This window comes from Lissotriton vulgaris, chromosome 12 (assembly GCF_964263255.1).
Source record: "Lissotriton vulgaris chromosome 12, aLisVul1.2, whole genome shotgun sequence".
NCBI classification, from domain to species: domain Eukaryota; kingdom Metazoa; phylum Chordata; class Amphibia; order Caudata; family Salamandridae; genus Lissotriton; species Lissotriton vulgaris.
This window is the reverse complement of record NC_141700.1, coordinates 491,097,045-491,111,113: the sequence shown is the minus strand read 5'-3', so window position 1 is coordinate 491,111,113 and position 14,069 is coordinate 491,097,045. Positions and strand designations below refer to the sequence as shown.

General features: G+C 49.0%; 2 non-coding genes across 2 annotated transcripts; both read right to left on the bottom strand.

The window, feature by feature from the left end:
• Positions 1 to 11,672: 11,672 nt before the first annotated feature.
• Positions 11,673 to 11,788, bottom strand: LOC147676829 (U5 spliceosomal RNA). The gene has a single exon (XR_015302740.1). It is a non-coding gene; the product is annotated as a U5 spliceosomal RNA (small nuclear RNA).
• Positions 11,789 to 12,675: 887 nt separating this feature from the next.
• LOC147676828 (U5 spliceosomal RNA) lies at positions 12,676 to 12,788 on the bottom strand. Its single transcript, XR_015302954.1, has one exon. It is a non-coding gene; the product is annotated as a U5 spliceosomal RNA (small nuclear RNA).
• Positions 12,789 to 14,069: the final 1,281 nt, after the last annotated feature.

Here is a 14,069-nt window from a genome sequence, read left to right as displayed (position 1 = left end):
GATGGTCTGCCTCAGACTTGAATGTTCCTTCTGGCAGCCTGCCAATCGACCAAAGTCCTGGTTCTGAGCCCCCTGCACGATAGTACCACAGGCACTCTGCTCTTCACACGTTGCTCGCCGACTCTTAATCCTTTTGCCAAAATAGCCTGCAGGGCCGACGGGCTCCCGGGCTCCCAAGGCCCCCCTGCCGCCTGAAGCTGAAGCCGCTGATGCTCCCGCAAATCTCCCTCCGTGCCCGCTTAGCTCGGCTTGGCTCTTCTTCCACTCCGGGCGGCCCGCTTGCTTGCTTTCCCCGATGTTGGTGTTGGAGTGTGGCTTTAATCCCCCATGCTCCGCGCTGCTTTCACACAAACCGCCTGGGGGAAAAGAGAGGAGAAGGCAAGCGGGCTGCGGACTGCGGGTGCAAGAATCGGGGGAGCAGGGGGGAGCAGGGGAACCACACCAACCTGCTCAGCCTCGACCTGAACGCCTCCGATCGACCCCAGTTCCTCCAAGCGCCAACTCTCGGCTCACCGCTCCGCTCCGGCTCCCGCTACGCGGAACACTAACTGCTGACTGCTGACGCGGCTCCTCCTCCTCACACGTGATAGGATGTAAGCAAACGAGTGTACTACTGAATCTAATGCTTTTCTTTTAACCCCTTTGCTGCTAAGCCTTTTCCCCTCCTGTGCTAAGCCTTTTTTTGGCGATTTGGGGTAGTGCACGCTTAGGTCCCTGTAACTTTTTGACCATATAAGGTATCCACGCCAAATTTGCGTCCTTTTCTTCCAACATCATGTGGATTCTAAAGGTGCCCAGGGTTTATGGATTCCCTTGGAGGGGTCCCAGAAATTAAGAAAAATACAGTAACATTTTAGTTTTTTTCAGAAAAATGGGAAAAACGGGCTGCAAATGAAAGCCTCTGGGTTTTCCCTGCAAATGTTCTCAAAAAAGGGTTTGTGGGGATGAAATCACCATTTTATCAGCTTTTAGGGAATGACAGTCTTTTGTCAGAGAACCAACATTTTTCACACAGTTTTGGCATTTTTCTGGGACATAGCCTATTTTTGCTATTTTTAGAGCTTTCAACCTCCTTCCATTTAATGGTAGAAATGAGTTTGAAAGCAATAATGGATCCTGGAAGGCTATGCATTTTCGAAACGTAGACATAATTCAGAATTCAGAAAGGGGTCATTTGTCTAAATCCATGAAGGTTTCTTTATAGAAACTAACAGTTATATATTGGAATAATTGAAAATTAGTTGAAAAAAACAGCCTTTTGTCTCAACGTTTTCACCTGTAACTTCTTGTAATTTTGACAACTCTTTGAAAGCAATATACCGTTACATCCGTTTGACCTTCCTGGTTGTGGGGATATATAGGACTTGTAGTTTCACCAAGAACCCGACGAACTCAGAGCCACAAACTGAGCAGCAACTTGCAATGATATTTTATTATTTACCGGGTATAGAGCACTTATTCTTGGAAAATGTATACATGGAAAAATCGGTATTAAAAACATCTATGTATTTCTGAATTGGGTACAAATTATAGAGTTTAGAAACAGTATATATTTACACATTTTCAAAATTGGGAATACTCATACTAGCAATAGAATTATTGGTCAATTTTCAAAATGAATTTTTTTTACACATTTTCTTTCATTGGGAAGGGAGAAATGCATGAAACCTCAATAGGTAATAACAGTTGATTTACAAATCTGAATTACCCTAAGTCTCCCGATAAAAACGGTACCTCACTTGTATGGGTCGGCCTTGTGCTTGCAACAGGAAACGGCGCAAAATGCAACGTGGTTACACCTCAATTTTGCAGTTAGAAATAGACATTTTTTTGGCAAAGTGCCTAGCTGTAGTTTTTGCACCCTAGCTCTGCTGGCACCTAGGGAAACCTAGCCAACCTATACAATTTTGAAAACTAGACACCCGGGGGAATTCTGGATGGGGTGACTCAAATGCCTCCCACCAGGTTCTGTTGCCCAGAATCCCTTGCAAACTTAAAAAATTGAAGAAAAAAACACAAATTTCCACCCACCCTGTGTTTCGCTAAGTCTTATGAGAAAAATGGTACCTCACTTGCCTGGGTCTGCCTAGTACCTGTGACAGGAAACGACGCAAAACGCAATGTGGTTGCACCTCAATTTCGCAGTGAAAACAGGCCCTTTTTTGTAGTTTTTGAACCCTAGCTCTGCCGGCACCTAGGGAAACTAGCAAACCTATACCTTTTTTGAAACTAGACACCCTGGGGAATTCAGGATGGGGTGACTCGACTGCCTGCCACCAGGTTCTGTTACCCAGAATCCCTTGCAAACAAAAAAAATTGGGGGAAAAAACGCATTTCCTCACATTTCTGTGGTGGAAAGTTCTGGAATCTGCGTGAATCAACAAATTTCCACCCACCCCGCGTTCCCCAAAGTGTTATGAGAAAAATGGTACCTCACTTGCCTGGGTCTGCCTAGTGCCTGCGACAGGAAACAGCGCAAAACACCACGTGGTCGCACCTCATTTTCGCAGTGAAAACTGGCCCTTTTTTGGCAAAGTGCCTACCTGCCATTTTTTAACTCTAGCTCTGCCGGCACCTAGGGAAACTTGGCAAACCTATAAATTTTTGAAAACAAGACACGCAGGGGAATTCAGGATGGGGTGACTCGACTGCCTCCCACCAGGTTCTGTTACCCAGAATCCCTAGCAAACCTAAACAATTCAGGGAAAAAACGCATTTTCCTCACATTTCTGTGGTAGAAAGTTCTGGAATCTGCGTAGATCAACATAACTCCACCCACCCCGCGTTCCCCAAAGTCTTATGAGAAAAATGGTACCTCACTTGCCTGAGTCTGCCTAGTGCCTGTTACAGGAAACGGCGCAAAACGCAACATGGTTGCACGTCAATTTCGCAGTGAAAACTGGTCCTTTTTTGGCAAAGTGCCTACTTGTACTTTTTTAACCCTAGCTCTGCCTGCACCTAGGGAAACCTAGCAAACCTATACATTTTTGAAAACTAGACACCCAGGGGAAATCAGGATGGGGTGACTCGACTGCCTCCCACCAGGTTCTGTTACCCAGAATCCCTTGCAAACCTAAACAATTGACAAAAAAATGCATTTTCCTCACATTTCTGTGGTGTAAAGTTCTGGAATCTGCGCGGATCCTCAAATATCCTCAAATGGTACCTCACTTGCGTGGGTAGGCATAGTGGCTGCAACAGGAAAAGGCCCAAATCGTACGGTGGAGACTTAAAAATAACCTTTAGCAAAACTACCTTATTTTGGGGGGGGGCCCTGAGATTTTGGCCCGGGGCTCGGTGGCCATCTTTGAAAACTACCAAACCCAAAAAGTTTTGAAAACTAGACACCTGGGGGAGTCCAGGGAGGTATGGCATGCATGGGTCCCCCAACGTTTTCCTACCCAGAATTCCCAGCAAACCTTAAAATTAGGTTAAAAAAAACACTTTTCCATACATTTTCGTGTGGGATCTCCATGGCGGCACTAATGTCCTACCACCCAGCGTTCCCCTTGTTCTCCCGAGTAAAATGATACCTCACTTGTGTGGGTGGGCCAAAGCAGAACAGGCCAAAAATGTATTTTTAAGAAATTGTAGCGTTCAGGATTGACAAAAAAAGCACAGAGAATTCTACTGTTTTGGGGTCATCCTAGTCACAGGCCTTTGGCCCACCAACACAAGTGAGGTATCATCTTACTCGGTCTCCCGTTGATAATGGTACCTCACTTGCGTGGGTAGACATAGTGGCTGCAACTGGAAAAGGCCCAAATCGTAAGGTGGAGACTTAAAAATTACCTACAGCAAATCTACCTTATTTGGGGGGGGGGGGGGCACCTGAGTTTTTTGCCCCGGGCTTGGCTTGCCACCCAGACCTGGGGGAACGCTGGGTGGGAGGATATTTGAGGATCCACGCAGATTCCACAACTTTACCACATAGAAATGTGAGAAAAAAGCTTTGCAGTGGATTCTGGGTAGGAGAATGATGAGGGTCCCACGCAAGCCATACCTCACTGGAGTTCCCCGGGTGTCTAGTTTCCAGAAATGTGTGGGTTTGATAGGTTTCCCTAGATGGCCACCGAGCCCCGGGCCAAAATCCCATGGGAACCCCCTTGCAAAACCAAATTGTTTTGACTGAATCAATTTGAGAGTGTGAGATTCTTGGGACAATATTGCATGGAAATTGTGACAGACATTTTCAAGTTTGCAGGACATTGTGGATAAAAAAAAACGTCGAATTCACAAGAAAGACATGACAATATACTCCCATGGTTTAACAATAATATCTACATTTAGTAAGTTATTTATAGCTGTAATGTACACCTGAACAGAGTTACTCAAAAGTCAAACATTCCAGCACGGCTATCTATTCCTCAAAGAGACACACATACAGGTTGGATTTGGCGCGAGTGATGGTTCAGTACATACAATTTTATTAACAAGATATTTCAACGAAATGAAATGCTCTGTCAATAAATAAATGCATAAAAACCGAACCAGTGACTCGCAACTCGTGAGCTGTAAAGCCACGACAAGGCACCAACCGTTTTACAGGCCATTCACGCACCTTTCATACCTGATACACACCAGACCATTGACACCATCTGGAAGGAAAAGCAACACATTACAACATTCACAAAAAGGGACAAGGTACACCCTACTGCAGAGTGAGAAAAAAGACAAATATTACTGCACAGCCATCTAATCCGCAAGCACACACACACTGGTTGGATTTGGCACGAGGATGAGTGATGATTCAGTACATACAACTGTATTCGAAAGTTATTTCACAAAAATGAAATGCACTGCGAATAATTGAAAGTATGAGAAACTGAACCACTGACTCACAGCTCGTGAGCTGTAAAGCCACGTCAAGGCACCAACCTCTTTATAGGCCATTCATACACCTTTCAAACGTGTGACACATACAAAACATACACACCGCCAACCGTGGGCCCATCACATTACAACAATCACACCAGCAGACAGCGCCATTCAATGGCCCATCACTTTCACACGCCCACATTCCTGACACTGCAACTACACAAAATGATGGACTGCGTGGAGTATCGCTCAACTAGCAGTGTGTGTAGTGACCAACAGACAGTAACTACTCACACACCGCCAGCCGAGCGCCAGTCCACCCACACCACCATCCAAGCACCACGCCATGCACACCGCCAGCCAAGCACCACTCCACACACACTGCCAGCCAAGCATCACTCCACGCACACCGCCAGCCAATCACCACTCCACACACACCGCCAGCCAACTGCCACTCCATGCACACCTCCATCCAATCGGCACTCCATGCACACCGACAGCCAAGCACCACTCCACGCACACCGACAGCCAAGCACCACTCCACGCACACCGCCAGCCAAGCGTCACTCCACGCACACCGCCAGCCAAGCACCTCTCCACGCACACCTCCAGCCAAGCACCTCTCCACGCGCACTGCCAGCCAAGCGTCACTCCACGCACACTGCCAGCCAAGCACTACTCCACGCACACCTCCGGCCAAGTATCACTCCACGCACACCGACAGCCAAGCACCACTCCACGCACACCGACAGCCAAGCATCACTCCACGAACACCTCCAGCCAAGCGCCACTCCACGCACACTGACAGCCAAGCACCACTCCACGCACACCGACAGCCAAGCACCACTCCACGCACACCTCCAGCCAAGCGACACTCCACGCACACCGACAGCCAAGCGCCACTCCACGCACACCGCCAGCCAAGCACCACTCCGCCCACACCGCCAGTCAAGTGCCAGCCTACTGCGTGGAGTATCGCTCAACTAGCAGTGTGTGTAGTAACCAACAGACAGTAACTACTCACACACCGCCAGCCGAGCGCCAGTCCACCCACATCACCATCCAAGCACCACGCCATGCACACCGCCAGCCAAGCACCACTCCACACACACTGCCAGCCAAGCGTCACTCCACGCACACCGCCAGCCAATCACCACTCCACACACACCGCCAGCCAACTGCCACTCCATGCACACCTCCATCCAATCGGCACTCCACGCACACCGACAGCCAAGCACCACTCCACGCACACCGACAGCCAAGCACCACTCCACGCACACCGCCAGCCAAGCGTCACTCCACGCACACCGCCAGCCAAGCACCTCTCCACGCACACCTCCAGCCAAGCACCTCTCCACGCGCACTGCCAGCCAAGCGTCACTCCACGCACACTGCCAGCCAAGCACTACTCCACGCACACCTCCGGCCAAGTATCACTCCACGCACACCGACAGCCAAGCACCACTCCACGCACACCGACAGCCAAGCATCACTCCACGAACACCTCCAGCCAAGCGCCACTCCACGCACACCGACAGCCAAGCACCACTCCACGCACACCGACAGCCAAGCACCACTCCACGCACACCTCCAGCCAAGCGACACTCCACGCACACCGACAGCCAAGCGCCACTCCACGCACACCGCCAGCCAAGCACCACTCCGCCCACACTGCCAGCCAAGCGTCACTCCACGCACACCGCCAGCCAATCACCACTCCACACACACCGCCAGCCAACTGCCACTCCATGCACACCTCCATCCAATCGGCACTCCACGCACACCGACAGCCAAGCACCACTCCACGCACACCGACAGCCAAGCACCACTCCACGCACACCGCCAGCCAAGCGTCACTCCACGCACACCGCCAGCCAAGCACCTCTCCACGCACACCTCCAGCCAAGCACCTCTCCACGCGCACTGCCAGCCAAGCGTCACTCCACGCACACTGCCAGCCAAGCACTACTCCACGCACACCTCCGGCCAAGTATCACTCCACGCACACCGACAGCCAAGCACCACTCCACGCACACCGACAGCCAAGCATCACTCCACGAACACCTCCAGCCAAGCGCCACTCCACGCACACCGACAGCCAAGCACCACTCCACGCACACCGACAGCCAAGCACCACTCCACGCACACCTCCAGCCAAGCGACACTCCACGCACACCGACAGCCAAGCGCCACTCCACGCACACCGCCAGCCAAGCACCACTCCGCCCACACCGCCAGTCAAGTGCCAGCCTACGCACACCGCCATCACATTTTGAATTTTTTTTAACAAAACAAACAAAATAATTGCAAATAGATCAAAATCTAGTAACACAAAATCTGTAACTAAATACATTGCACAAATGCCAACCTTAAAAAAGAATACAAATTATTTAAAAAACACAGACCAGGCAGTACATTTTACCACTCATGGATACTCCCAAAAATTCTTTTGTGCGTGGTAAGCTCTATAACAAGCAGCACGCACAGCCCAGGGTTAGAAGGACACCCAGGGCAGTAAAGATGAGTCTCCTTCCGCAAACCTCTTCGCCAACAGACTCTACATCTCCAAGTGGGAAAGTCTTTTGTAGATGTGGGAGGAATGTAATCAGGAAAGTGGCGATCTTTCAATCGAGCCACATCCTCCACCACTCCAAATCTAGGAACACTTACTTGCTCCACAACAACAAGGCTAGATATCACAGAGTGCTGAAACTGAAGAAATGTCAACTTTGACCCAGGAGAACACTCCTTGAACACAATAAAAGCATTGAAAGTTGCTAAGTTGAAAAAATGGATGGCCAACTTCTTATACCAAACATAAGCCTTCCGAATAGCAGTGTAAGGTTCCAACCTCTGATCTACTCTGTCAACACCACCCATGTGCTTATTGTAGTCCAGAATGCACACAGGTTTGTGCACTTCAGCAAAATGACCCTAAACTGGCAGAGGTGAAGTACTCTCATCATGGATGGTAGTCAGCATGTAGACATCCCTCCTGTCCACAAATTTCACAGCTAGTAGTTCGCCACAACGTAAGGAACTGCACTGACCCCTCTGAAGTTTCTTGCAAACAAGCTCCTTTGGAAAACCTTTGCGGTTAGAGCGGATTGTGCCACATGCAAAAGTGTCCACTTTAAACATTGCACAGCAGTGTAGAAGTTATCAAGGTACAAATGGTGGCCTCTGTTGAACAGTCTTCTATCAAGATCCCACACAATTTTCTCTGACACTCCAAAAGTGGACGGACAACCAGGGGGGTCAATAGTGGAATCTCTACCAGTGTGCACACGAAAATTAAAAACATACCCTGTCTTACTCTCAGACAACATATACAGTTTAATTCAATAGCGTGCCCTCTTGCTAGGGAGGTACTGCCTAAAAACCAAACGACCCTTGAACAAAACCAAAGACTCATCAATAGAAATTTCTTTCCCAGGTATGTAAATCTCTGAAAATCGATCAACAAAGTGATCAAGAACAGGCCGAATCTTAAAAAGACGGTCACAGTCAGGGTGACTAAGTGGCAACGCCAAAGAATTATCCACAAAATGCAACATGCGTAGCAAAAGTAAATTCCGATCACGAGTCATAACAGCTGGAAATATGGCTGTTGCCATCAAGGGACTGGTAGACCAATATGAAGCCAGGTTCGGCTTCTTTAACAAACCCATCAGTTGAGTCAATCCCAAAAACTTCTTCAGCTCTTCCAGATTTGTGGGAGTCCACCGGGTAGCTCTAGAGTGGGGCCTAAGTTTGTACCTGTTGACCCTCAAAAACTGTTCAGCATTCAAATTAGTCTGCTCAACAATCTCACCCAAAAACACATCCTCCATAAATAACTGAAAATACTGTGTAGGCAAAAGGTTTTCACAATCCACTCTACACCCTGCATCACCACTAAAGGCAGGCAACACCGGCTGCACCATGTTAGGATCAACCCAGAGTCCAACACTTCCAGTAGGAAGACTAGCAGCCTCAGGCTGTAATCCAGATGCCTCTTGCACCATCGGCACAGCAGTGTCCTCCTCTAACACAGGCCCTTCATCTGCACTGAGAGTACCTTCATCATCCGATGATTCCATGTGGAGAGAATACTCACTGCCAGAATCTTCCCCTCCCTCCTCTCCCTCAGACGCACTGTCAGTGTCATAATCCGGCTCAGAGGAAGACTCAAGAAGCATACCAAGCAACTGCTGAGCAGTCATTCTACGGCTAGCCATAATGATTACTAATAAAAGTAAATTGTCACACAAGTCAACAACAACAATCACTATGTAAAATAAACAATGAACAAAATTCACCTTTATCAAAATTACCTATACACTGCAAAACAAAACCACTCACTTGCCTGAAGCAGCTAAACTCAACACCACATACTCTGCACAGACACAGTATGGATCAACAATATCCCACTAAAAAAGAAAGAGAAAACAAAAATACACATAAGACAATGCAAAACACATCACAAAGAATTTCATGCTCAAAACAGTAACTAAATGCCACTATGACACCGCTTACAAACAAAAAAAATTACATACATTACAATATAACTCATTTGGAGTACATACAACAAAAATAATTTTTCTTACCTAAAAAATGCAACTACACAAAGCTGCAGAACAACCACTGTCGAAACCGCAAACAGGAAGGAAAAGCTTTACACTGGATTTAAAAAGAAGAAAAAAAATTAGATTCACATATTCAAAAAAAGCACCAGTCCACCTGCCAAGCTAAAGGGTAGGTGGGTCTAACAGTATAAAATCAAAAGGGGAGCAACCCTTGCCCATGAGGCCACCCCCCACCAAAACAATTTTAAAAACTCTGGTGTCTAGTGGCTTCTGCCCCCCCTTGGGGACAGATGGGACTAAACACATTCTGCTACTCTACCACTCAAAGAGACAGTAAAGGCCACAATCATCCTCCCATAAAGGGGGAACGACCCATGTCCAATGGGCGGATCCCCAACATAAAAATAAACCCTGCTGCCCTAGTGACCCATAAAAACCCAGCAAAACTGTTTTTCAAGACAACGCCAAAAGGGGTATGATAGACGGAGCCCTTGAGCAAATATAACACTCACCCCAGTCAACTGATCTTGGTTTAATCCATCATCATTATTTAGCTCAATTCACCAACCCAGGTTAGACATGGCCAAATGCAAATCAGACTGACCCTTTGCACTTTGATTGCCCTAAGTTGGCAGAGGTGGGTCCTTTGCTCACTTTGCCACCGGACTCAAGCTAACCTGGCTGGTAACGACTGATTAGCCAGTAACCAGTCCCATTATGGCTGTTTCCGTGCCAGGTAAGATATGGCTTGGCAGTTCGGGCTGGACTGCTCCCATGAAGCATAGGGTCAGACTAATTTGCATATGGCCATGTCTGAACTGGGGTGCTGGAGTGAGCTACACCAGCTAAAACCTAACATCATGGGCAAAATATATGCACCAAAAAAGGGGAGTGACCCTTGTCCAAGGGGCCACTCCCCACTAGATTTACTCAATTGGCACAGTCTGCCACATACATTTAAAAATATTATAATCTGCCCCCTAGGGGGGCAAACAAAGCAAAAAGGATGGCCCCCAAAAGGGTAGTGACCCTTACCTAAGGGGTCACTACCCAAAACAAAAAACTAAAAATGTGGGTGTCCTAAAATGGCCCCCAAGGGGAGTGACCCTTGCCCAAGAGGCCACTCCCCAGCATATCCTAAAATGTAAAATAAATGTTGACCCCACCAGGGGGGCAGACAAAGCCTTCATAATTGCCCCCAAAAGGGGTGCCACCCTTCTCCAAGGTGTCACTCCCCATAAAAAAAATGTGGGCTTCCTAAAATGGCCCCCAAGGGGAGTGACCCTTGCCAAAAGGGGCCACTCCCCAGCACATCCTAAAATAACATAAAATGTGGCCCCCTCGGGGGCCAGGCTAAGCCTTCTTACTTGCCCCCAAAAGGGGAGCGACCCTTGTCTAAGGAGTCACTCCCCAAATCAAAAACAACAAATTTGGGCTTCCTAAAATGGTCCCCAATGGGAGTGACCCTTGCCAAAGGGTCCACTCCCTAGCACATCCTATAATAACATTAAATTTGCCCCCCCCAGGGGGCCAGGCAAAGCCTTCTGACCTGCCCCCAAAAGGGGAGCGACCCTTGTCCAAGGGGTCGCTCCCCAAAACAAACAAAAAACAATAGGCCTGCGTAAAATGGCCCCCAAATGAGAATGACCCTTGCCCAAGGGGCCACTCCCCTACGCATTGCCAAAATTCGTCTTTTAATTATTTAAACATTAATAATCTGCTCCCCCCAGGGGGGCAGACAAAGCCAAATTAAGTGCCCCCAAAAGCGGGAGCGACCCTTGCCCAAGGGGCCCCTCCCCGAGCAAACAATCCTTGGCAGCTCAAAAAAAAATCCCTGGTGTCTAGTGGGCAATCCTGCTGCACGATCGCACGATCGTGCAGCAGGAATGCAGAAAGAGACATCGAGGGAAAGGAAAACCCTTCCCTTTCCCCCGATGCCTCTTTCATTTGCATTCCCCCTCCCCAGCCCCAAAACTCACCTCTTTCTCCTCCGACGCGCAGGAAGCAAATGGCTTCCCTGTGCTTCGGAGGAGAAAGGGAACCTCCAATGACGTCAGCGCGCCTCACGCGCTGACGTCATTGATGAGGCGTGGGGAGGCGGGGGAAGGTCTTCCCCTTCCTCCCCCATAGAAACGAAATAGATCGGGCGCCCACGGAGGGAGCGCCAGCGCTACCCCCGTGGGTGGGGCACATGACGAGCTGAGCTCGTCATGAGCACCCGAGCACTGTATGCCATGACGAGCTCAGCTCGTCATGAGCATACAAGGGGTTAAACAAATGATAAACAGCCTCACCTGTGGTAAGGCTTAAAAAAACTTGAATAAACTCGTAAATGTTCCTCTCCACGGAAATCTTTAGCAAAAGGCGAAAGATTTTTTCGTTTTGAAGAGAAACCAGAGTAAGTAAGAATATGGCTCTCTGGGGGTAAGTGGCACCCTATCAAAGACCCTGTCATTACGAGGGTGAGGACCTGAGAGGTATTTGCAGTCTCTAAGAAAGAGGGCAAGAACTAGGCCAGTGAGGGAAACAGGATAAAACTTCAGAGTCTCTGCTCAAAGCACAGAAAAGCAAAAAGGTGGACAGTTCCCATGTGTCTGTCTGGGAATATGCAAAAAATAATTGTACACACCTCAGCTCATTAGGAGGTGTCAGGGCTGCTGGGCAAGGGGAACGGGAAGCGTGAATCAGGCTTTAAGTGAAGTGGCACTGTAGGACTTTCGTTCCCCTAGCGATTTTACGCTTTCCCCACCATCCCTCCAATCGATAGGCTGTGAGCCATCACTGTGCTCTGCACATAGCCATGCACTTTAAGTCCCTTTTTCACACGTACTTTCATTAAAGCTGAATATAGAAGCATATATCTGATTAGGCTGGAGACACATGAAACAAGACTAACGCGCCCCTTCAAGTGTACCTGAGAGGAATCTGACTCAGGATTGGCCACCCTCTCAGGGCACAAATAACGGGCAAGTCCTATGAAAAGCACAGCATGAGTCTTGGTGCCACCTTTAAAAAGGAGAGTGACGTCTGGCCTCTGGCAGCAGGAATGTTGGGAGAAGAGAAAATATACTGCCTGCGATCGTGAAGTTTCAAGATAGTCAAGAAAAGCAATCTCATGCACTGCCCAAGTTCTTTCCCATGATGCACCTCTTCTACACTCTGTCTATGCAAATGAGCAAGCAGAGAGATTAGGAATAAAACACCAAGCTCATGTTCCCTAAAAACAGTAGCAGACAACTCCCAGATATTCCCCAACTTCTAATGCTTTTCTTTTAAACAAATGATAAACAGCCTCACCTGTGGTAAGGCTTAAAAAGTTGAATAAACTCGTAAATGTTCCTCTCCACGGAAATCTTTAGTAAAAGGCGAAAGATTTTTCGTTTTGAAGAGAAACCAGTGTAAGTTAGAATATGGCTCTCTGGAGGTAAGTGGCACCACATCATAGACCCTGTCATTGCGAGGGTGAGGACTTGAGAGGTATTTGCAGCCTCTAAGAAAGAGGGTGTTGGACTTGGCCCTTCCGTCAGGTTCACCCCTAAACTTTTTGCTTGTAATGGTTACCTGGTGATAGTGATTTTTGGTTTCTGCGCACTTTCACTGTGTCCCAGTGGAAAGTGCGTGCGCACCCAGAGTGTGTGGAGTAAGGTTGGCCTGCCCTCCTATAGGAATGCATGGGGAATGTCTGTGTCCCTGGTAGTTCCTGATGCGTGAGGTGTGCAAGCTCGAGTCTGGTATGTGCGGACTGGTGTTATTGAAGCTGCGCAATGATATATGCAGCATGATTGTGTCTAGTGTGGAAGTGCCACTTCTAGAAGTTGTGCAATTTGTGTCTGGCTTCTGATTGGCTGGGGCTGGCTGGTGAGCCTGGCTCCAGGAGTCTGGATGGGTCTGCCCGGTGTGAGTGTGGAGATTAGCATGCTGATGGCTGGGGAGGAGTGCGCCTGGGTCCTGAATAGGGCTGGGCTTCCCCCACACAATGCTGGCTCCGCCCCCTGTGGTGCGTCTAATGTCCCTAGCCATGCCAGTGAATAGAGTGAGGGGCTGAGCACATCAAGGGTGCTCCCAGACCAGCTGCGACTGGTTCTTTCCCCACCCTGCACCTTTAGACAAAGGATTTCTCTGTACAAAAAGAGGCTGTGACCTCTTGTCAAATGTTCTTATTCCCAACTCGAATCTACCAGGGGCATGCTGCTGCTGGGGCCTAGGGGAAGGCTTGCTTCCCTGGGCCCTGCCCAGCCCCTGGACTGCTGATGTCCACCTTCTAAAGGACTTCGTTGCTTTCTGTGTGCCTTAGTGCTGGAGAGCGCTTTATTTCGCACTAGCGCTTGGGAGCGCTTTTCTTTTGCCCTCCTGGTCTGCCTAGCGCTTGGGAGCGCTTTTCTTTTGCCCTCCTGGTCTGCCTAGCACTTGGGAACGCTGTTGCTCTCAGCCGGTGCCCACCCGGCATTTGCCCCATTTTAATTGCTGATTTTTGGGCCCCCAAGCGAGTGCCCACCTCGCTGCATATTTAAAATGACCGAGGGATCCTACCCCTCGTTGTATCACCGAGCTCACCGTCACTGGCCCAGGACCCCTCATGACGTCCTCCCCGGGCCGCGCTGGGATTGGCTGCCGGCCCGGGATACCCCTTGACGTCTTTCCCCGGGCCGCACCGTGATTGGCTGCCGGCCCGAGGAGATCTCA